Source organism: Petromyzon marinus, chromosome 24, assembly GCF_048934315.1.
Source record: "Petromyzon marinus isolate PM22_M1 ecotype Great Lakes invasive population chromosome 24, UKy_Petmar_22M1.pri1.0, whole genome shotgun sequence".
NCBI classification, from domain to species: domain Eukaryota; kingdom Metazoa; phylum Chordata; class Hyperoartia; order Petromyzontiformes; family Petromyzontidae; genus Petromyzon; species Petromyzon marinus.
Window position 1 is genome coordinate 1,875,102 of NC_133690.1, and position 24,852 is coordinate 1,899,953.

General features: G+C 38.4%; 9 non-coding genes across 9 annotated transcripts; all 9 read left to right on the forward strand.

The window, feature by feature from the left end:
* The first annotated feature begins 2,583 nt into the window (after nucleotides 1–2,583).
* TRNAA-AGC (transfer RNA alanine (anticodon AGC)) lies at nucleotides 2,584–2,656 on the forward strand. The gene has a single exon. It is a non-coding gene; the product is annotated as a tRNA-Ala (tRNA).
* Nucleotides 2,657–4,081: 1,425 nt separating this feature from the next.
* Nucleotides 4,082–4,154, forward strand: TRNAA-AGC (transfer RNA alanine (anticodon AGC)). The gene has a single exon. It is a non-coding gene; the product is annotated as a tRNA-Ala (tRNA).
* Nucleotides 4,155–5,580: 1,426 nt separating this feature from the next.
* On the forward strand, nucleotides 5,581–5,653 carry TRNAA-AGC (transfer RNA alanine (anticodon AGC)). The gene has a single exon. It is a non-coding gene; the product is annotated as a tRNA-Ala (tRNA).
* Nucleotides 5,654–11,582: 5,929 nt separating this feature from the next.
* On the forward strand, nucleotides 11,583–11,655 carry TRNAA-AGC (transfer RNA alanine (anticodon AGC)). The gene has a single exon. It is a non-coding gene; the product is annotated as a tRNA-Ala (tRNA).
* A 1,427-nt stretch (nucleotides 11,656–13,082) lies between these two features.
* Nucleotides 13,083–13,155, forward strand: TRNAT-AGU (transfer RNA threonine (anticodon AGU)). The gene has a single exon. It is a non-coding gene; the product is annotated as a tRNA-Thr (tRNA).
* A 6,431-nt stretch (nucleotides 13,156–19,586) lies between these two features.
* TRNAA-AGC (transfer RNA alanine (anticodon AGC)) lies at nucleotides 19,587–19,659 on the forward strand. The gene has a single exon. It is a non-coding gene; the product is annotated as a tRNA-Ala (tRNA).
* A 929-nt stretch (nucleotides 19,660–20,588) lies between these two features.
* TRNAA-AGC (transfer RNA alanine (anticodon AGC)) lies at nucleotides 20,589–20,661 on the forward strand. Its single transcript has one exon. It is a non-coding gene; the product is annotated as a tRNA-Ala (tRNA).
* A 1,910-nt stretch (nucleotides 20,662–22,571) lies between these two features.
* Nucleotides 22,572–22,644, forward strand: TRNAA-AGC (transfer RNA alanine (anticodon AGC)). The gene has a single exon. It is a non-coding gene; the product is annotated as a tRNA-Ala (tRNA).
* A 1,424-nt stretch (nucleotides 22,645–24,068) lies between these two features.
* Nucleotides 24,069–24,141, forward strand: TRNAA-AGC (transfer RNA alanine (anticodon AGC)). Its single transcript has one exon. It is a non-coding gene; the product is annotated as a tRNA-Ala (tRNA).
* The last annotated feature ends 711 nt before the right edge of the window (nucleotides 24,142–24,852 follow it).

The following is a 24,852-nucleotide window of genomic DNA, read 5'->3' on the forward strand; positions in this document are numbered from 1 at the left end:
TTAAGTTTGTTCTTGTTAGGCTTAGATATTTTTTTTTTAAATGTGCTATGGACTATGTCGACATAAACATCCACGACAACCCAGTGGGGGATTAGCTCAAGTGGTAGAGCGCTCGCTTAGCATGCGAGAGGTAGTGTGATCGATGCCCACATTATCCAAAGAACATATGGACAAGTACCTTTTTTTTAGCTTGTATGAATTGTGTAATCATATGAACGTGTCGAATGTTTAAAACGTTATTAATATATTCACAAGGTCAATCAAAATATTACAAATGAATTTATTAACCCGGTATGGATGCAAACAATGATAATTTTTCAACATCTTTTCTGCTGCCTATCAGGTCCATGGACGTCAATAATATCCATTTACAGGAAAGCAAAGTGGCAAAGCGAAAGCGTGCTGGGCCCTTTTTCCAGAGATCGATGAATCGAAGCCAGTCTATAATAACTGGCTTCCTCTATCACATAGGTCGGTTTTAATTTATCGCAGATTTAAAAGTAACGTTTGATATTGTTTTGCTTTCATATTTTTCAAAAAGTTCCATGGCCTATTTCGAGATAAACATTCAACACAACCAAGTGGGAGATTAGCTCAAGTGGTAGAGCGCTCGCTTAGCATGCGAGAGGTAGTGGGATCGATGCCCACATTCTCCAAAGTACATATGGACACGTACCTTTTTTTTGTTAGCTTGTATGAATTGAGTAATCATATGAACGTATCGAATGTTTAAAACGTTATCAATATATTCACAAGGTCAATCAAACTATTACAAATTAATTTATTAACCCGGTATTGATGCAAACAATTATTTTTTTCAATATCTTTTCTGCTGCCTATCAGGTCCATGGACGTCAATTATATCCATTTACAGGAAAGCAGAGTGGCAGAGCGTAAGCGTGCTGGGTCCTTTTCCCAGAGGTCGATGGATCGAAGCCAGTCTATGATATCTGGCTTCCGGTATCACTTAGGTCGGTTTTTATTCATCGCAGATTTAAAGGTTAAGTTTGTTCTTGTTTAGCTTAGATATTTTTTTTCAAATGTGCTATGGCCTATGTCAACATAAACATCCACGACAACCCAGTGGGGGATTAGCTCAAGTGGTAGAGCACTCGCTTAGCATGCGAGAGGTAGTGTGATCGATGCCCACATTTTCCAAAGAACATATGGACAAGTACCTTTTTTTTAGCTTGTATGAATTGTGTAATCATATGAACGTGTCGAATGTTTAAAACGTTATCAATATATTCACAAGGTCAATCAAAATATTACAAATGAATTTATTAACCCGGTATGGATGCAAACAATGATAATTTTTCAACATCTTTTCTGCTGCCAATCAGGTCCATGGACGTCAATAATATCCATTTACAGGAAAGCAGAGTGGCAAAGCGAAAGCGTGCTGGGCCCTTTTTCCAGAGATCGATGAATCGAAGCCAGTCTATAATAACTGGCTTCCTCTATCACATAGGTCGGTTTTAATTTATCGCAGATTTAAAAGTAACGTTTGATCTTGTTTTGCTTTGATATTTTTCAAAAAGTTCCATGGCCTATTTCGAGATAAACATTCAACACAACCAAGTGGGGGATTAGCTCAAGTGGTAGAGCGCTCGCTTAGCATGCGAGAGGTAGTGGGATTGATGCCCACAGTCTCCAAAGTACATATGGACACGTACCTTTTTTTTGTTAGCTTGTATGAATTGAGTAATCATATGAACGTATCGAATGTTTAAAACGTTATCAATATATTCACAAGGTCAATCAAACTATTACAAATTAATTTATTAACCCGGTATTGATGCAAACAATTATTTTTTTCAATATCTTTTCTGCTGCCTATCAGGTACATGGACGTCAATTAAATACATTTACAGGAAAGCAGAATGGCAGAGGGTAAGCGTGCTGGGTCCTTTTCCCAGAGGTCGATGGATCGAAGCCAGTCTATGATATCTGGCTTCCGGTATCACTTAGGTCGGTTTTTATTCATCGCAGATTTAAAGGTTAAGTTTGTTCTTGTTTAGCTTAGATATTTTTTTTCAAATGTGCTATGGCCTATGTCAACATAAACATCCACGACATCCCAGTGGGGGATTAGCTCAAGTGGTAGAGCACTCGCTTAGCATGCGAGAGGTAGTGTGATCGATGCCCACATTTTCCAAAGAACATATGGACAAGTACCTTTTTTTTAGCTTGTATGAATTGTGTAATCATATGAACGTGTCGAATGTTTAAAACGTTATCAATATATTCACAAGGTCAATCAAAATATTACAAATGAATTTCTTAAGCCGGTATGGATGCAAACAATGATCATTTTTCCGCATCTTTTCTGCTGCCTATCAGGTCCATGGACGTCAATAATATCCATTTACAGGAAAGCAGAGTGGCAAAGCGAAAGCGTGCTGGGCCCTTTTTCCAGAGATCGATGGATCGAAGCCAGTCTATAATATCTGGCTTCCTCTATCACATAGGTCGCTTTTAATTTATCGCAGATTTAAAGGTAACGTTTGATCTTGTTTTGCTTTGATATTTTTCAAAAAGTTCCATGGCCTATTTCGAGATACACATTCAACACAACCAAGTGGGGGATTAGCTCAAGTGGTAGAGCGCTCGCTTAGCATGCGAGAGGTAGTGGGATCGATGCCCACATTCTCCAAAGAACGTATGGACACGTACATTTTTTTGTTAGCTTGTATGAATTGAGTAATCATATGAACGTGTCGAATGTTTAAAACGTTATCAATATATTCACAAGGTCAATCAAAATATTACAAATTAATTTATTAACCCGGTATTGATGCAAACAATGATCATTTTTCAACATCTTTTCTGCTGCCTATCAGGTCCATGGACGTCAATAATATCCATTTACAGGAAAGCAGAGTGGCAAAGCGAAAGCGTGCTGGGCCCTTTTTCCAGAGATCGATGAATCGAAGCCAGTCTATAATAACTGGCTTCCTCTATCACATAGGTCGGTTTTAATTTATCGCAGATTTAAAAGTAACGTTTGATCTTGTTTTGCTTTGATATTTTTCAAAAAGTTCCATGGCCTATTTCGAGATAAACATTCAACACAACCAAGTGGGGGATTAGCTCAAGTGGTAGAGCGCTCGCTTAGCATGCGAGAGGTAGTGGGATTGATGCCCACAGTCTCCAAAGTACATATGGACACGTACCTTTTTTTTGTTAGCTTGTATGAATTGAGTAATCATATGAACGTATCGAATGTTTAAAACGTTATCAATATATTCACAAGGTCCCTCAAAATATTACAAATTAATTTCTTAAGCCGGTATGAATGCAAACAATGATCATTTTCAACATCTTTTCTGCTGCCTATCAGGTCCATGGACGTCAATAATATCCATTTACAGGAAAGCAGAGTGGCAAAGCGAAAGCGTGCTGGGCCCTTTTTCCAGAGATCGATGGATCGAAGCCAGTCTATAATATCTGGCTTCCTCTATCACATAGGTCGCTTTTAATTTATCGCAGATTTAAAGGTAACGTTTGATCTTGTTTTGCTTTGATATTTTTCAAAAAGTTCCATGGCCTATTTCGAGATAAACATTCAACACAACCAAGTGGGGGATTAGCTCAAGTGGTAGAGCGCTCGCTTAGCATGCGAGAGGTAGTGGGAGCGATGCCCACATTCTCCAAAGAACATATGGACAAGTACCTTTTTTTTAGCTTGTATGAATTGAGTAATCATATGAACGTGTCGAATGTTTAAAACGTTATCAATAAATTCACAAGGTCCCTCAAAATATTACAAATGAATTTCTTAAGCCGGTATGGATGCAAACAATGATCATTTTTCCGCATCTTTTCTGCTGCCTATCAGGTCCATGGACGTCAATAATATCCATTTACAGGAAAGCAGAGTGGCAAAGCGAAAGCGTGCTGGGCCCTTTTTCCAGAGATCGATGGATCGAAGCCAGTCTATAATATCTGGCTTCCTCTATCACATAGGTCGCTTTTAATTTATCGCAGATTTAAAGGTAACGTTTGATCTTGTTTTGCTTTGATATTTTTCAAAAAGTTCCATGGCCTATTTCGAGATACACATTCAACACAACCAAGTGGGGGATTAGCTCAAGTGGTAGAGCGCTCGCTTAGCATGCGAGAGGTAGTGGGATCGATGCCCACATTCTCCAAAGAACATATGGACACGTACATTTTTTTGTTAGCTTGTATGAATTGAGTAATCATATGAACGTGTCGAATGTTTAAAACGTTATCAATATATTCACAAGGTCAATCAAAATATTACAAATTAATTTATTAACCCGGTATTGATGCAAACAATGATCATTTTTCAACATCTTTTCAGCTGCCTATCAGGTCCATGGACGTCAATAATATCCATTTACAGGAAAGCAGAGTGGCAAAGCGAAAGCGTGCTGGGCCCTTTTTCCAGAGATCGATTAATCGAAGCCAGTCTATAATAACTGGCTTCCTCTATCACATAGGTCGGTTTTAATTTATCGCAGATTTAAAAGTAACGTTTGATCTTGTTTTGCTTTGATATTTTTCAAAAAGTTCCATGGCCTATTTCGAGATAAACATTCAACACAACCAAGTGGGGGATTAGCTCAAGTGGTAGAGCGCTCGCTTAGCATGCGAGAGGTAGTGGGATTGATGCCCACAGTCTCCAAAGTACATATGGACACGTACCTTTTTTTTGTTAGCTTGTATGAATTGAGTAATCATATGAACGTATCGAATGTTTAAAACGTTATCAATATATTCACAAGGTCCCTCAAAATATTACAAATTAATTTCTTAAGCCGGTATGAATGCAAACAATGATCATTTTTCAACATCTTTTCTGCTGCCTATCAGGTCCATGGACGTCAATAATATCCATTTACAGGAAAGCAGAGTGGCAAAGCGAAAGCGTGCTGGGCCCTTTTTCCAGAGATCGATGGATCGAAGCCAGTCTATAATATCTGGCTTCCTCTATCACATAGGTCGCTTTTAATTTATCGCAGATTTAAAGGTAACGTTTGATCTTGTTTTGCTTTGATATTTTTCAAAAAGTTCCATGGCCTATTTCGAGATAAACATTCAACACAACCAAGTGGGGGATTAGCTCAAGTGGTAGAGCGCTCGCTTAGCATGCGAGAGGTAGTGGGATTGATGCCCACAGTCTCCAAAGTACATATGGACAAGTACCTTTTTTTTAGCTTGTATGAATTGAGTAATCATATGAACGTGTCGAATGTTTAAAACGTTATCAATAAATTCACAAGGTCCCTCAAAATATTACAAATGAATTTCTTAAGCCGGTATGGATGCAAACAATGATCATTTTTCCGCATCTTTTCTGCTGCCTATCAGGTCCATGGACGTCAATAATATCCATTTACAGGAAAGCAGAGTGGCAAAGCGAAAGCGTGCTGGGCCCTTTTTCCAGAGATCGATGGATCGAAGCCAGTCTATAATATCTGGCTTCCTCTATCACATAGGTCGCTTTTAATTTATCGCAGATTTAAAGGTAACGTTTGATCTTGTTTTGCTTTGATATTTTTCAAAAAGTTCCATGGCCTATTTCGAGATACACATTCAACACAACCAAGTGGGGGATTAGCTCAAGTGGTAGAGCGCTCGCTTAGCATGCGAGAGGTAGTGGGATCGATGCCCACATTCTCCAAAGAACATATGGACACGTACATTTTTTTGTTAGCTTGTATGAATTGAGTAATCATATGAACGTGTCGAATGTTTAAAACGTTATCAATATATTCACAAGGTCAATCAAAATATTACAAATTAATTTATTAACCCGGTATTGATGCAAACAATGATCATTTTTCCGTATCTTTTCTGCTGCCTATCAGGTCCATGGACGTCAATAATATCCATTTACAGGAAAGCAAAGTGGCAAAGCGAAAGCGTGCTGGGCCCTTTTTCCAGAGATCGATGGATCGAAGCCAGTCTATAATATCTGGCTTCCTCTATCACATAGGTCGGTTTTAATTTATCGCAGATTTAAAGGTAACGTTTGATCTTGTTTTGCTTTGATATTTTTCAAAAAGTTCCATGGCCTATTTCGAGATAAACATTCAACACAACCAAGTGGGGGATTATCTCAAGTGGTAGAGCGCTCGCTTAGTATGCGAGAGTTAGTGGGATCCATGCCCACATTCTCCAAAACGCCTATGGACAAGTAGCTCTTTTTTTGTTAGCATGTATGAATTGAGTAATCATATGAACGTGTCGAATGTTTAAAACGTTATCAATACATTCACAAGGTCAATCAAAATATTACAAATAAATTTCTTAACCCGGTATTGATGCAAACATTGATTTTTTTCAATATCTTTTCTGCTGCCTATCAGGTCCATGGACGTCAATTATATCCATTTACAGGAAAGCAGAGTGGCAGAGCGTTAGCGTGCTGGGTCCTTTTCCCAGAGGTCGATGGATCGAAGCCAGTCTATGATATCTGGCTTCTGGTATCACTTAGGTCGGTTTTTATTCATCGCAGATTTAAAGGTTAAGTTTGTTCTTGTTTAGCTTAGATATTTTTTTTCAAATGTGCTATGGCCTATGTCAACATAAACATCCACGACATCCCAGTGGGGGATTAGCTCAAGTGGTAGAGCGCTCACTTAGCATGCGAGACGTTTTGTGATCGATGCCCACATTCTGCAAAGAACATATGGACAAGTACCTTTTTTTTAGCTTGTATGAATTGTGTAATCATATGAACGTGTCGAATGTTTAAAACGTCATCAATATATTCACAAGGTCACTCAAAATATTACAAATGAATTTCTTAAGCCGGTATGGATGCAAACAATGATAATTTTTCAACATCTTTTCTGCTGCCTATCAGGTCCATGGATGTCAATAATATCCATTTACAGGAAAGCAGAGTGGCAGAGCATAAGCGTGCTGGGTCCTTTTCCCAGAGGTCGTTGGATCGAAGCCAGTCTATGATATCTGGCTTCCTGTATCACTTAGGTCGGTTTTTATTCATTGCAGATTTAAAAGTTAAGTTTGTTCTTGTTAGGCTTAGATATTTTTTTTTTAAATGTGCTATGGACTATGTCGACATAAACATCCACGACAACCCAGTGGGGGATTAGCTCAAGTGGTAGAGCGCTCGCTTAGCATGCGAGAGGTAGTGTGATCGATGCCCACATTCTGCAAAGAACATATGGACAAGTACCTTTTTTTTAGCTTGTATGAATTGTGTAATCATATGAACGTGTCGAATGTTTAAAACGTCATCAATATATTCACAAGGTCACTCAAAATATTACAAATGAATTTCTTAAGCCGGTATGGATGCAAACAATGATAATTTTTCAACATCTTTTCTGCTGCCTATCAGGTCCATGGATGTCAATAATATCCATTTACAGGAAAGCAGAGTGGCAGAGCATAAGCGTGCTGGGTCCTTTTCCCAGAGGTCGATGGATCGAAGCCAGTCTATGATATCTGTCTTCCTGTATCGCCTAGGTCGGTTTTTATGATTCGCGAATTTAAAGGTTAAGTTTGTTCTTGTTTAGCTTAGATATTTTTTTTCAAATGTGCTATGGCCTATGTCAACATAAACATCCACGACAACCCAGTGGGGGATTAGCTCAAGTGGTAGAGCGCTCGCTTAGCATGCGAGAGGTAGTGTGATCGATGCCCACATTATCCAAAGAACATATGGACAAGTACCTTTTTTTTAGCTTGTATGAATTGTGTAATCATATGAACGTGTCGAATGTTTAAAACGTTATCAATATATTCACAAGGTCAATCAAAATATTACAAATGAATTTATTAACCCGGTATGGATGCAAACAATGATAATTTTTCAACATCTTTTCTGCTGCCTATCAGGTCCATGGACGTCAATAATATCCATTTACAGGAAAGCAAAGTGGCAAAGCGAAAGCGTGCTGGGCCCTTTTTCCAGAGATCGATGAATCGAAGCCAGTCTATAATAACTGGCTTCCTCTATCACATAGGTCGGTTTTAATTTATCGCAGATTTAAAAGTAACGTTTGATATTGTTTTGCTTTCATATTTTTCAAAAAGTTCCATGGCCTATTTCGAGATAAACATTCAACACAACCAAGTGGGAGATTAGCTCAAGTGGTAGAGCGCTCGCTTAGCATGCGAGAGGTAGTGGGATCGATGCCCACATTCTCCAAAGTACATATGGACACGTACCTTTTTTTTGTTAGCTTGTATGAATTGAGTAATCATATGAACGTATCGAATGTTTAAAACGTTATCAATATATTCACAAGGTCAATCAAACTATTACAAATTAATTTATTAACCCGGTATTGATGCAAACAATTATTTTTTTCAATATCTTTTCTGCTGCCTATCAGGTCCATGGACGTCAATTATATCCATTTACAGGAAAGCAGAGTGGCAGAGCGTAAGCGTGCTGGGTCCTTTTCCCAGAGGTCGATGGATCGAAGCCAGTCTATGATATCTGGCTTCCGGTATCACTTAGGTCGGTTTTTATTCATCGCAGATTTAAAGGTTAAGTTTGTTCTTGTTTAGCTTAGATATTTTTTTTCAAATGTGCTATGGCCTATGTCAACATAAACATCCACGACAACCCAGTGGGGGATTAGCTCAAGTGGTAGAGCACTCGCTTAGCATGCGAGAGGTAGTGTGATCGATGCCCACATTTTCCAAAGAACATATGGACAAGTACCTTTTTTTTAGCTTGTATGAATTGTGTAATCATATGAACGTGACGAATGTTTAAAACGTTATCAATATATTCACAAGGTCAATCAAAATATTACAAATGAATTTATTAACCCGGTATGGATGCAAACAATGATAATTTTTCAACATCTTTTCTGCTGCCAATCAGGTCCATGGACGTCAATAATATCCATTTACAGGAAAGCAGAGTGGCAAAGCGAAAGCGTGCTGGGCCCTTTTTCCAGAGATCGATGAATCGAAGCCAGTCTATAATAACTGGCTTCCTCTATCACATAGGTCGGTTTTAATTTATCGCAGATTTAAAAGTAACGTTTGATCTTGTTTTGCTTTGATATTTTTCAAAAAGTTCCATGGCCTATTTCGAGATAAACATTCAACACAACCAAGTGGGGGATTAGCTCAAGTGGTAGAGCGCTCGCTTAGCATGCGAGAGGTAGTGGGATTGATGCCCACAGTCTCCAAAGTACATATGGACACGTACCTTTTTTTTGTTAGCTTGTATGAATTGAGTAATCATATGAACGTTTCGAATGTTTAAAACGTTATCAATATATTCACAAGGTCAATCAAACTATTACAAATTAATTTATTAACCCGGTATTGATGCAAACAATTATTTTTTTCAATATCTTTTCTGCTGCCTATCAGGTACATGGACGTCAATTAAATACATTTACAGGAAAGCAGAGTGGCAGAGGGTAAGCGTGCTGGGTCCTTTTCCCAGAGGTCGATGGATCGAAGCCAGTCTATGATATCTGGCTTCCGGTATCACTTAGGTCGGTTTTTATTCATCGCAGATTTAAAGGTTAAGTTTGTTCTTGTTTAGCTTAGATATTTTTTTTCAAATGTGCTATGGCCTATGTCAACATAAACATCCACGACATCCCAGTGGGGGATTAGCTCAAGTGGTAGAGCGCTCGCTTAGCATGCGAGAGGTAGTGTGATCGATGCCCACATTTTCCAAAGAACATATGGACAAGTACCTTTTTTTTAGCTTGTATGAATTGTGTAATCATATGAACGTGTCGAATGTTTAAAACGTTATCAATATATTCACAAGGTCAATCAAAATATTACAAATGAATTTATTAACCCGGTATGGATGCAAACAATGATAATTTTTCAACATCTTTTCTGCTGCCAATCAGGTCCATGGACGTCAATAATATCCATTTACAGGAAAGCAGAGTGGCAAAGCGAAAGCGTGCTGGGCCCTTTTTCCAGAGATCGATGAATCGAAGCCAGTCTATAATAACTGGCTTCCTCTATCACATAGGTCGGTTTTAATTTATCGCAGATTTAAAAGTAACGTTTGATCTTGTTTTGCTTTGATATTTTTCAAAAAGTTCCATGGCCTATTTCGAGATAAACATTCAACACAACCAAGTGGGGGATTAGCTCAAGTGGTAGAGCGCTCGCTTAGCATGCGAGAGGTAGTGGGATTGATGCCCACAGTCTCCAAAGTACATATGGACACGTACCTTTTTTTTGTTAGCTTGTATGAATTGAGTAATCATATGAACGTTTCGAATGTTTAAAACGTTATCAATATATTCACAAGGTCAATCAAACTATTACAAATTAATTTATTAACCCGGTATTGATGCAAACAATTATTTTTTTCAATATCTTTTCTGCTGCCTATCAGGTACATGGACGTCAATTAAATACATTTACAGGAAAGCAGAGTGGCAGAGGGTAAGCGTGCTGGGTCCTTTTCCCAGAGGTCGATGGATCGAAGCCAGTCTATGATATCTGGCTTCCGGTATCACTTAGGTCGGTTTTTATTCATCGCAGATTTAAAGGTTAAGTTTGTTCTTGTTTAGCTTAGATATTTTTTTTCAAATGTGCTATGGCCTATGTCAACATAAACATCCACGACATCCCAGTGGGGGATTAGCTCAAGTGGTAGAGCGCTCGCTTAGCATGCGAGAGGTAGTGTGATCGATGCCCACATTTTCCAAAGAACATATGGACAAGTACCTTTTTTTTAGCTTGTATGAATTGTGTAATCATATGAACGTGTCGAATGTTTAAAACGTTATCAATATATTCACAAGGTCAATCAAAATATTACAAATGAATTTATTAACCCGGTATGGATGCAAACAATGATAATTTTTCAACATCTTTTCTGCTGCCAATCAGGTCCATGGACGTCAATAATATCCATTTACAGGAAAGCAGAGTGGCAGAGCGTAAGCGTGCTGGGTCCTTTTCCCAGAGGTCGATGGATCGAAGCCAGTCTATGATATCTGGCTTCCGGTATCACTTAGGTCGGTTTTTATTCATCGCAGATTTAAAGGTTAAGTTTGTTCTTGTTTAGCTTAGATATTTTTTTTCAAATGTGCTATGGCCTATGTCAACATAAACATCCACGATAACCCAGTGGGTGATTAGCTCAAGTGGTAGAGCACTCGCTTAGCATGCGAGAGGTAGTGTGATCGATGCCCACATTTTCCAAAGAACATATGGACAAGTACCTTTTTTTTAGCTTGTATGAATTGTGTAATCATATGAACGTGTCGAATGTTTAAAACGTTATCAATATATTCACAAGGTCAATCAAAATATTACAAATGAATTTATTAACCCGGTATGGATGCAAACAATGATAATTTTTCAACATCTTTTCTGCTGCCAATCAGGTCCATGGACGTCAATAATATCCATTTACAGGAAAGCAGAGTGGCAAAGCGAAAGCGTGCTGGGCCCTTTTTCCAGAGATCGATGAATCGAAGCCAGTCTATAATAACTGGCTTCCTCTATCACATAGGTCGGTTTTAATTTATCGCAGATTTAAAAGTAACGTTTGATCTTGTTTTGCTTTGATATTTTTCAAAAAGTTCCATGGCCTATTTCGAGATAAACATTCAACACAACCAAGTGGGGGATTAGCTCAAGTGGTAGAGCGCTCGCTTAGCATGCGAGAGGTAGTGGGATCGATGCCCACATTCTCCAAAGTACATATGGACACGTACCTTTTTTTTGTTAGCATGTATGAATTGAGTAATCATATGAACGTGTCGAATGTTTAAAACGTTATCAATACATTCACAAGGTCAATCAAAATATTACAAATAAATTTCTTAACCCGGTATTGATGCAAACATTGATTTTTTTCAATATCTTTTCTGCTGCCTATCAGGTCCATGGACGTCAATTATATCCATTTACAGGAAAGCAGAGTGGCAGAGCGTAAGCGTGCTGGGTCCTTTTCCCAGAGGTCGATGGATCGAAGCCAGTCTATGATATCTGGCTTCTGGTATCACTTAGGTCGGTTTTTATTAATCGCAGATTTAAAGGTTAAGTTTGTTCTTGTTTAGCTTAGATATTTTTTTTCAAATGTGCTATGGCCTATGTCAACATAAACATCCACGACATCCCAGTGGGGGATTAGCTCAAATGGTAGAGCGCTCACTTAGCATGCGAGACGTTTTGTGATCGATGCCCACATTCTGCAAAGAACATATGGACAAGTACCTTTTTTTTAGCTTGTATGAATTGTGTAATCATATGAACGTGTCGAATGTTTAAAACGTCATCAATATATTCACAAGGTCACTCAAAATATTACAAATGAATTTCTTAAGCCGGTATGGATGCAAACAATGATAATTTTTCAACATCTTTTCTGCTGCCTATCAGGTCCATGGATGTCAATAATATCCATTTACAGGAAAGCAGAGTGGCAGAGCATAAGCGTGCTGGGTCCTTTTCCCAGAGGTCGATGGATCGAAGCCAGTCTATGATATCTGTCTTCCTATATCGCCTAGGTCGGTTTTTATGATTCGCGAATTTAAAGGTTAAGTTTGTTCTTGTTTAGCTTAGATATTTTTTTTCAAATGTGCTATGGCCTATGTCAACATAAACATCCACGACAACCCAGTGGGGGATTAGCTCAAGTGGTAGAGCGCTCGCTTAGCATGCGAGAGGTAGTGTGATCGATGCCCACATTATCCAAAGAACATATGGACAAGTACCTTTTTTTTAGCTTGTATGAATTGTGTAATCATATGAACGTGTCGAATGTTTAAAACGTTATCAATATATTCACAAGGTCAATCAAAATATTACAAATGAATTTATTAACCCGGTATGGATGCAAACAATGATAATTTTTCAACATCTTTTCTGCTGCCTATCAGGTCCATGGACGTCAATAATATCCATTTACAGGAAAGCAAAGTGGCAAAGCGAAAGCGTGCTGGGCCCTTTTTCCAGAGATCAATGAATCGAAGCCAGTCTATAATAACTGGCTTCCTCTATCACATAGGTCGGTTTTAATTTATCACAGATTTAAAAGTAACGTTTGATATTGTTTTGCTTTCATATTTTTCAAAAAGTTCCATGGCCTATTTCGAGATAAACATTCAACACAACCAAGTGGGAGATTAGCTCAAGTGGTAGAGCGCTCGCTTAGTATGCGAGAGGTAGTGGGATCGATGCCCACATTCTCCAAAGTACATATGGACACGTACCTTTTTTTTGTTAGCTTGTATGAATTGAGTAATCATATGAACGTATCGAATGTTTAAAACGTTATCAATATATTCACAAGGTCAATCAAACTATTACAAATTAATTTATTAACCCGGTATTGATGCAAACAATTATTTTTTTCAATATCTTTTCTGCTGCCTATCAGGTCAATGGACGTCAATTATATCCATTTACAGGAAAGCAGAGTGGCAGAGCGTAAGCGTGCTGGGTCCTTTTCCCAGAGGTCGATGGATCGAAGCCAGTCTATGATATCTGGCTTCCGGTATCACTTAGGTCGGTTTTTATTCATCGCAGATTTAAAGGTTAAGTTTGTTCTTGTTTAGCTTAGATATTTTTTTTCAAATGTGCTATGGCCTATGTCAACATAAACATCCACGACAATCCAGTGGGGGATAAGCTCAAGTGGTAGAGCACTCGCTTAGCATGCGAGAGGTAGTGTGATCGATGCCCACATTTTCCAAAGAACATATGGACAAGTACCTTTTTTTTAGCTTGTATGAATTGTGTAATCATATGAACGTGTCGAATGTTTAAAACGTTATCAATATATTCACAAGGTCAATCAAAATATTACAAATGAATTTATTAACCCGGTATGGATGCAAACAATGATAATTTTTCAACATCTTTTCTGCTGCCAATCAGGTCCATGGACGTCAATAATATCCATTTACAGGAAAGCAGAGTGGCAAAGCGAAAGCGTGCTGGGCCCTTTTTCCAGAGATCGATGAATCGAAGCCAGTCTATAATAACTGGCTTCCTCTATCACATAGGTCGGTTTTAATTTATCGCAGATTTAAAAGTAACGTTTGATCTTGTTTTGCTTTGATATTTTTCAAAAAGTTCCATGGCCTATTTCGAGATAAACATTCAACACAACCAAGTGGGGGATTAGCTCAAGTGGTAGAGCGCTCGCTTAGCATGCGAGAGGTAGTGGGATTGATGCCCACAGTCTCCAAAGTACATATGGACACGTACCTTTTTTTTGTTAGCTTGTATGAATTGAGTAATCATATGAACGTATCGAATGTTTAAAACGTTATCAATATATTCACAAGGTCAATCAAACTATTACAAATTAATTTATTAACCCGGTATTGATGCAAACAATTATTTGTTTCAATATCTTTTCTGCTGCCTATCAGGTACATGGACGTCAATTAAATACATTTACAGGAAAGCAGAGTGGCAGAGGGTAAGCGTGCTGGGTCCTTTTCCCAGAGGTCGATGGATCGAAGCCAGTCTATGATATCTGGCTTCCGGTATCACTTAGGTCGGTTTTTATTCATCGCAGATTTAAAGGTTAAGTTTGTTCTTGTTTAGCTTAGATATTTTTTTTCAAATGTGCTATGGCCTATGTCAACATAAACATCCACGACATCCCAGTGGGGGATTAGCTCAAGTGGTAGAGCACTCGCTTAGCATGCGAGAGGTAGTGTGATCGATGCCCACATTTTCCAAAGAACATATGGACAAGTACCTTTTTTTTAGCTTGTATGAATTGTGTAATCATATGAACGTGTCGAATGTTTAAAACGTTATCAATATATTCACAAGGTCAATCAAAATATTACAAATGAATTTATTAACCCGGTATGGATGCAAACAATGATAATTTTTCAACATCTTTTCTGCTGCCAATCAGGTCCATGGACGTCAATAATATCCATTTACAGGAAAGCAGAGTGGCAGAGCGTAAGCGTGCTGGGTCCTTTTCCCAGAGGTCGATGGATCGAAGCCAGTCTATGATATCTGGCTTCCGGTATCACTTAGGTCGGTTTTTATTCATCGCAGATTTAAAGGTTAAGTTTGTTCTTGTTTAGCTTAGATATTTTTTTTCAAATGTGCTATGGCCTATGTCAACATAAACATCCACGACAACCCAGTGGGGGATTAGCTCAAGTGGTAGAGCACTCGCTTAGCATGCGAGAGGTAGTGTGATCGATGCCCACATTTTCCAAAGAACATATGGACAAGTACCTTTTTTTTAGCTTGTATGAATTGTGTAATCATATGAACGTGTCGAATGTTTAAAACGTTATCAATATATTCACAAGGTCAATCAAAATATTACAAATGAATTTATTAACCCGGTATGGATGCAAACAATGATAATTTTTCAACATCTTTTCTGCTGCCAATCAGGTCCATGGACGTCAATAATATCCATTTACAGGAAAGCAGAGTGGCAAAGCGAAAGCGTGCTGGGCCCTTTTTCCAGAGATCGATGAATCGAAGCCAGTCTATAATAACTGGCTTCCTCTATCACATAGGTCGGTTTTAATTTATCGCAGATTTAAAAGTAACGTTTGATCTTGTTTTGCTTTGATATTTTTCAAAAAGTTCCATGGCCTATTTCGAGATAAACATTCAACACAACCAAGTGGGGGATTAGCTCAAGTGGTAGAGCGCTCGCTTAGCATGCGAGAGGTAGTGGGATTGATGCCCACAGTCTCCAAAGTACATATGGACACGTACCTTTTTTTTGTTAGCTTGTATGAATTGAGTAATCATATGAACGTATCGAATGTTTAAAACGTTATCAATATATTCACAAGGTCAATCAAACTATTACAAATTAATTTATTAACCCGGTATTGATGCAAACAATTATTTGTTTCAATATCTTTTCTGCTGCCTATCAGGTACATGGACGTCAATTAAATACATTTACAGGAAAGCAGAGTGGCAGAGGGTAAGCGTGCTGGGTCCTTTTCCCAGAGGTCGATGGATCGAAGCCAGTCTATGATATCTGGCTTCCGGTATCACTTAGGTCGGTTTTTATTCATCGCAGATTTAAAGGTTAAGTTTGTTCTTGTTTAGCTTAGATATTTTTTTTCAAATGTGCTATGGCCTATGTCAACATAAACATCCACGACATCCCAGTGGGGGATTAGCTCAAGTGGTAGAGCACTCGCTTAGCATGCGAGAGGTAGTGTGATCGATGCCCACATTTTCCAAAGAACATATGGACAAGTACCTTTTTTTTAGCTTGTATGAATTGTGTAATCATATGAACGTGTCGAATGTTTAAAACGTTATCAATATATTCACAAGGTCAATCAAAATATTACAAATGAATTTATTAACCCGGTATGGATGCAAACAATGATAATTTTTCAACATCTTTTCTGCTGCCAATCAGGTCCATGGACGTCAATAATATCCATTTACAGGAAAGCAGAGTGGCAGAGCGTAAGCGTGCTGGGTCCTTTTCCCAGAGGTCGATGGATCGAAGCCAGTCTATGATATCTGGCTTCCGGTATCACTTAGGTCGGTTTTTATTCATCGCAGATTTAAAGGTTAAGTTTGTTCTTGTTTAGCTTAGATATTTTTTTTCAAATGTGCTATGGCCTATGTCAACATAAACATCCACGACAACCCAGTGGGGGATTAGCTCAAGTGGTAGAGCACTCGCTTAGCATGCGAGAGGTAGTGTGATCGATGCCCACATTTTCCAAAGAACATATGGACAAGTACCTTTTTTTTAGCTTGTATGAATTGTGTAATCATATGAACGTGTCGAATGTTTAAAACGTTATCAATATATTCACAAGGTCAATCAAAATATTACAAATGAATTTATTAACCCGGTATGGATGCAAACAATGATAATTTTTCAACATCTTTTCTGCTGCCAATCAGGTCCATGGACGTCAATAATATCCATTTACAGGAAAGCAGAGTGGCAGAGCGTAAGCGTGCTGGGTCCTTTTCCCAGAGGTCGATGGATCGAAGCCAGTCTATGATATCTGGCTTCCGGTATCACTTAGGTCGGTTTTTATTCATCGCAGATTTAAAGGTTAAGTTTGTTCTTGTTTAGCTTAGATATTTTTTTTCAAATGTGCTATGGCCTATGTCAACATAAACATCCACGACAACCCAGTGGGTGATTAGCTCAAGTGGTAGAGCGCTCGCTTAGCATGCGAGAGGTAGTGTGATCGATGCCCACATTTTCCAAAGAACATATGGACAAGTACCTTTTTTTAGCTTGTATGAATTGTGTAATCATATGAACGTGTCGAATGTTTAAAACGTTATCAATATATTCACAAGGTCAATCAAAATATTACAAATGAATTTATTAACCCGGTATGGATGCAAACAATGATAATTTTTCAACATCTTTTCTGCTGCCAATCAGGTCCATGGACGTCAATAATATCCATTTACAGGAAAGCAGAGTGGCAAAGCGAAAGCGTGCTGGGCCCTTTTTCCAGAGATCGATGAATCGAAGCCAGTCTATAATAACTGGCTTCCTCTATCACATAGGTCGGTTTTAATTTATCGCAGATTTAAAAGTAACGTTTGATCTTGTTTTGCTTTGATATTTTTCAAAAAGTTCCATGGCCTATTTCGAGATAAACATTCAACACAACCAAGTGGGGGATTAGCTCAAGTGGTAGAGCGCTCGCTTAGCATGCGAGAGGTAGTGGGATTGATGCCCACAGTCTCCAAAGTACATATGGACACGTACCTTTTTTTTGTTAGCTTGTATGAATTGAGTAATCATATGAACGTATCGAATGTTTAAAACGTTATCAATATATTCACAAGGTCAATCAAACTATTACAAATTAATTTATTAACCCGGTATTGATGCAAACAATTATTTTTTTCAATATCTTTTCTGCTGCCTATCAGGTACATGGACGTCAATTAAATACATTTACAGGAAAGCAGAGTGGCAGAGGGTAAGCGTGCTGGGTCCTTTTCCCAGAGGTCGATGGATCGAAGCCAGTCTATGACATCTGGCTTCCTGTTTCGCCTAGGTCGGTTTTTATGTTTCGCGGATTTAAAGGTTAAGTTTGTTCTTGTTTAGCTTAGATATTTTAAAATGAAAATGTGCTATGGACTTTGTCGAGATAAACATCCATGGCAACCCAGCGGGGGAGTAGCTCAGCTGGTAGAGCACTCGCTTAGCATGTGAGAGGTAGTGGGATCGATGCCCACAATCTCCAAAGCGCATATGGACAAGTAGCTCTTTTTTTGCTAGCGTGTATGAATTGAGTAATCATATGAACGTGTCGAATGTTTAAAACGTTATCAATATATTCACAAGGTCAATCAAAATATTACAAATGAATTCCTTAACCCGGTGTTGATGCAAACAATGATTTTTTTCAATATCTTTTCTGCTGCCTATCAGGTCCATGGACGTCAATAATATCCATTTACAGGAAAGCAGAGTGGCAGAGCGTAAGCGTGCTGGGTCCTTTTCCCAGAGGTCGATGGATCGAAGCCAGTCTATGATATCTGGCTTCCGGTATCACTTAGGTCGGTTTTTATTCATCGCAGATTTAAAGGTTAAGTTTGTTCTTGTTTAGCTTAGATATTTTTTTTCAAATGTGCTATGGCCTATGTCAACATAAACATCCACGACAACCCAGTGGGGGATTAGCTCAAGTGGTAGAGCACTCGCTTAGCATGCGAGAGGTAGTGTGATCGATGCCCACATTTTCCAAAGAACATATGGACAAGTACCTTTTTTTTAGCTTGTATGAATTGTGTAATCATATGAACGTGTCGAATGTTTAAAACGTTATCAATATATTCACAAGGTCAATCAAAATATTACAAATGAATTTATTAACCCGGTATGGATGCAAACAATGATAATTTTTCAACATCTTTTCTGCTGCCAATCAGGTCCATGGACGTCAATAATATCCATTTACAGGAAAGCAGAGTGGCAGAGCGTAAGCGTGCTGGGTCCTTTTCCCAGAGGTCGATGGATCGAAGCCAGTCTATGATATCTGGCTTCCGGTATCACTTAGGTCGGTTTTTATTCATCGCAGATTTAAAGGTTAAGTTTGTTCTTGTTTAGCTTAGATATTTTTTTTCAAATGTGCTATGGCCTATGTCAACATAAACATCCACGACAACCCAGTGGGTGATTAGCTCAAGTGGTAGAGCACTCGCTTAGCATGCGAGAGGTAGTGTGATCGATGCCCACATTTTCCAAAGAACATATGGACAAGTACCTTTTTTTTAGCTTGTATGAATTGTGTAATCATATGAACGTGTCGAATGTTTAAAACGTTATCAATATATTCACAAGGTCAATCAAAATATTACAAATGAATTTATTAACCCGGTATGGATGCAAACAATGATAATTTTTCAACATCTTTTCTGCTGCCAATCAGGTCCATGGACGTCAATAATATCCATTTACAGGAAAGCAGAGTGGCAAAGCGAAAGCGTGCTGGGCCCTTTTTCCAGAGATCGATGAATCGAAGCCAGTCTATAATAACTGGCTTCCTCTATCACATAGGTCGGTTTTAATTTATCGCAGATTTAAAAGTAACGTTTGATATTGTTTTGCTTTGATATTTTTCAAAAAGTTCCATGGCCTATTTCGAGATAAACATTCAACACAACCAAGTGGGGGATTAGCTCAAGTGGTAGAGCGCTCGCTTAGCATGCGAGAGGTAGTGGGATCGATGCCCACATTCTCCAAAGTACATATGGACACGTACCTTTTTTTTGTTAGCTTGTATGAATTGAGTAATCATATGAACGTATCGAATGTTTAAAACGTTATCAATATATTCACAAGGTCAATCAAACTATTACAAATTAATTTATTAACCCGGTATTGATGCAAACAATTATTTTTTTCAATATCTTTTCTGCTGCCTATCAGGTACATGGACGTCAATTATATCCATTTACAGGAAAGCAGAGTGGCAGAGCGTAAACGTGCTGGGCCCTTTTCCCAGAGGTCGATGGATCGAAGCCAGTCTATAATATCTGGCTTACTCTATCACATAGGTCGGTTTTAATTTATCGCAGATTTAAAGATTAAGTTTGTTCTTGTTTAGCTTAGATATTTTTTTTAAATGTGCTATGGCCTATGTCAACATAAACATCCACGACCACCCAGTGGGGGATTAGCTCAAGTGGTAGAGCGCTCGCTTAGTATGCGACAGGTAGTGGGATCGATGCCCACATTCTCCAAAGAACATATGGACACGTACCTTTTTTTTGTTAGCTTGAATGAATTGAGTAATCATATGAACGTATCGAATGTTTAAAACGTTATCAATATATTCACAAAGTCAATCAAAATATTACAAATTAATTTATTAACCCGGTATTGATGCAAACAATGATCATTTTTCCGCATCTTTTGTGCTGCCTATCAGGTCCATGGACGTCAATAATATCCATTTACAGGAAAGCAGAGTGGCAAAGCGAAAGCGTGCTGGGTCCTTTTTCCAGAGATCGATGGATCGAAGCCAGTCTATAATATCTGGCTTCCTCTATCACATACGTCGGTTTTAATTTATCGCAGATTTAAAGGTAACGTTTGATCTTGTTTTGCTTTGATATTTTTCAAAAAGTTCCATGGCCTATTTCGAGATAAACATTCAACACAACCAAGTGGGGGATTAGCTCAAGTGGTAGAGCGCTCGCTTAGCATGCGAGAGGTAGTGGGATCGATGCCCACATTCTCCAAAACGCATATGGACTAGTAGCTCTTTTTTTGTTAGCATGTTTGAATTGAGCAATCATATGAACGTGTCGAATGTTTAAAACGTTATCAATATATTCACAAGGTCAATCAAAATATTACAAATGAATTCCTTAACCCGGTATTGATGCAATGTTTTTTTTCAATATCTTTTCTGCTGCCTATCAGGTCCATGGACGTCAATTATATCCATTTACAGGAAAGCAGAGTGGCAGAGCGTAAGCGTGCTGGGTCCTTTTCTCAGAGGTCGATGGATATCTGGCTTCCGGTATCACTTAGGTCGGTTTTTATTTATCGCTGATTTAAAGGTTAAGTTTGTTCTTGTTTAGCTTAGATATTTTTTTCAAATGTGCTATGGCCTATATCAACATAAACATCCAAGACAACCCAGTGGGGGATTAGCTCACGTGGTAGAGCGCTAGCTTAGCATGCGCGAGGTAGTGGGATCGATGCCCACATTCTCCAAAGAACACATGGACAAGTATCTTTTTTTGTATAGTTTGTATGAATTGAGTAATCCTATGAACGTGTGGAATGTTGAAAACGTTATCAATATATTCACAAGGTCACTGAAAATATTACAAATGAATTTCTTAAGCCGGTATGGATGCAAACAATGATAATTTTTCAATATCTTTTCTGCTGCCTATCAGGTCCATGGACGTCAATAATATCCATTTACAGGAAAGCAGAGTGGCAAAGCGAAAGCGTGCTGGGCCCTTTTTCCAGAGATCGATGGATCGAAGCCAGTCTATAATATCTGGCTTCCTCTATCACATAGGTCGGTTTTAATTTATCGCAGATTTAAAGGTAACGTTTGATCTTGTTTTGCTTTGATATTTTTCAAAAAGTTCCATGGCCTATTTCGAGATAAACATTCAACGCAACCAAGTGGGGGATTAGATCAAGTGGTAGAGCGCTCGCTTAGCATGCGAGAGGTAGTGGGATCGATGCCCACATTCTCCAAAGAACATATGGACAAGTACCTTTTTTTTGTTAGCTTGTATGAATTGAGTAATCATATGAACGTGTCGAATGTTTAAAACGTTATCAATATATTCACAAGGTCAATCAAAATATTACAAATGAATTTCTTAACCCGGTATTGATGCAAACAATGATTTTTTTCAATATCTTTTCTGCTGCCTATCAGGTCCATGGACGTAAATTATATCCATTTACAGGAAAGCAGAGTGGCAGAGCGTAAGCGTACTGGGTCCTTTTCCCAGAGGTCGATGGATCGAAGCCAGTCTATGATATCTGGCTTCCGGTATCACTTGGGTCGGTTTTTATTTATCGCAGATTTAAAGGTTAAGTTTGTTCTTGTTTAGCTTAGATATTTTTTTCAAATGTGCTATGGCCTATGTCAACATATACATCCACGACCACCCAGTGGGGGATTAGCTCAAGTGGTAGAGCGCTCGCTTAGTATGCGACAGGTAGTGGGATCGATGCCCACATTCTCCAAAGAACATATGGACACGTACCTTTTTTTGTTAGCTTGTATGAATTGAGTAATCATATGAACGTATCGAATGTTTAAAACGTTATCAATATATTCACAAGGTCAATCAAAATATTACAAATTAATTTATTAACCCGGTATTGATGCAAACAATGATCATTTTTCCGCATCTTTTGTGCTGCCTATCAGGTCCATGGACGTCAATAATATCCATTTACAGGAAAGCAGAGTGGCAAAGCGAAAGCGTGCTGGGCCCTTTTTCCAGAGATCGATGGATCGAAGCCAGTCTATAATATCTGGCTTCCTCTATCACATACGTCGGTTTTAATTTATCGCAGATTTAAAGGTAACGTTTGATCTTGTTTTGCTTTGATATTTTTCAAAAAGTTCCATGGCCTATTTCGAGATAAACATTTAACACAACCAAGTGGGGGATTAGCTCAAGTGGTAGAGCGCTCGCTTAGCATGCGAGAGGTAGTGGGATCGATGCCCACATTCTCCAAAGAACATATGGACACGTACCTTTTTTTTTAGCTTGCATGAATTGAGTAATCATATGAACGTGTCGAATGTTTAAAACGTTATCAATATAGTCACAAGGTCAATCAAAATATTACAAATTAATTTATTAACCCGGTATTGATGCAAACAATGATCATTTTTCCGTATCTTTTCTGCTGCCTATCAGGTCCATGGACCTCAATAATATCCATTTACAGGAAAGCAGAGTGGCAAAGCGAAAGTGTGCTGGGCCCTTTTTCCAGAGATCGATGGATCGAAGCCAGTCTATAATATCTGGCTTCCTCTATCACATAGGTCGGTTTTAATTTATCGTAGATTTAAAGGCAACGTTTGATCTTGTTTTGCTTTGATATTTTTCAAAAAGTTCCATGGCCTATTTCGAGATAAACATTCAACACAACCAAGTGGGGGATTAGCTCAAGTGGTAGTGCGCTCGCTTAGCATGCGAGAGGTAGTGGGATCGATGCCCACATTCTCCGAAACGCATATGGACTAGTAGCTCTTTTTTTGTTAGCATGTATGAATTGAGCAATCATATGAACATGTCGAATGTTTAAAACGTTATCAATATATTCACAAGGTCAATCAAAATATTACAAATGAATTCCTTAACCCGGTATTGATGCAATGTTTTTTTTCAATATCTTTTCTGCTGCCTATCAGGTCCATGGACGTCAATTATATCCATTTACAGGAAAGCAGAGTGGCAGAGCGTAAGCGTGCTGGGTCCTTTTCCCAGAGGTCGATGGATCGAAGCCAGTCTATAATATCTGGCTTCCTCTATCACATAGGTCGGTTTTAATTTATCGCAGATTTAAAGGTAACGTTTGATCTTGTTTTGCTTTGATATTTTTCAAAAAGTTCCATGGCCTATTTCGAGATAAACATTCAATGCAACCAAGTGGGGGATTATCTCACGTGGTAGAGCGCTCGCTTAGCATGCGAGAGGTAGTGGGATCGATGCCCACATTCTCCAAAGAACATATGGACAAGTACCTTTTTTTTGTTAGCTTGTATGAATTGAGTAATCATATGAACGTGTCGAATGTTTAAAACGTTATCAATATATTCACAAGGTAAATCAAAATATTACAAATGAATTTCTTAACCCGGTATTGATGCAAACAATGATTTTTTTCAATATCTTTTCTGCTGCCTATCAGGTCCATGGACGTAAATTATATCCATTTACAGGAAAGCAGAGTGGCAGAGCGTAAGCGTACTGGGTCCTTTTCCCAGAGGTCGATGGATCGAAGCCAGTCTATGATATTTGGCTTCCGGTATCACTTGGGTCGGTTTTTATTTATCGCAGATTTAAAGGTTAAGTTTGTTCTTGTTTAGCTTAGATATTTTTTTCAAATGTGCTATGGCCTATGTCAACATAAACATCCACGAGAACCCAGTGGGGGATTAGCTCAAGTGGTAGAGCGCTCGCTTAGCATGCGAGAGGTAGTGGGATCGATGCCCACATTCTCCAAAGAACATATGGACACGTACATTTTTTTGTTAGCTTGTATGAATTGAGTAATCATATGAACGTGTCGAATGTTTAAAACGTTATCAATATATTCACAAGGTCAATCAAAATATTACAAATAAATTTCTTAACCCGGTATTGATGCAAACATTGATTTTTTTCAATATCTTTTCTGCTGCCTATCAGGTCCATGGACGTCAATTATATCCATTTACAGGAAAGCAGAGTGGCAGAGCGTAAGCGTGCTGGGTCCTTTTCCCAGAGGTCGATGGATCGAAGCCAGTCTATAATATCTGGCTTCCTCTATCACATAGGTCGGTTTTAATTTATCGCAGATTTAAAGGTAACGTTTGATCTTGTTTTGCTTTGATATTTTTCAAAAAGTTCCATGGCCTATTTCGAGATAAACATTCAACGCAACCAAGTGGGGGATTATCTCACGTGGTAGAGCGCTCGCTTAGCATGCGAGAGGTAGTGGGATCGATGCCCACATTCTCCAAAGAACATATGGACAAGTACCTTTTTTTTGTTAGCTTGTATGAATTGAGTAATCATATGAACGTGTCGAATGTTTAAAACGTTATCAATATATTCACAAGGTAAATCAAAATATTACAAATGAATTTCTTAACCCGGTATTGATGCAAACAATGATTTTTTTCAATATCTTTTCTGCTGCCTATCAGGTCCATGGACGTAAATTATATCCAT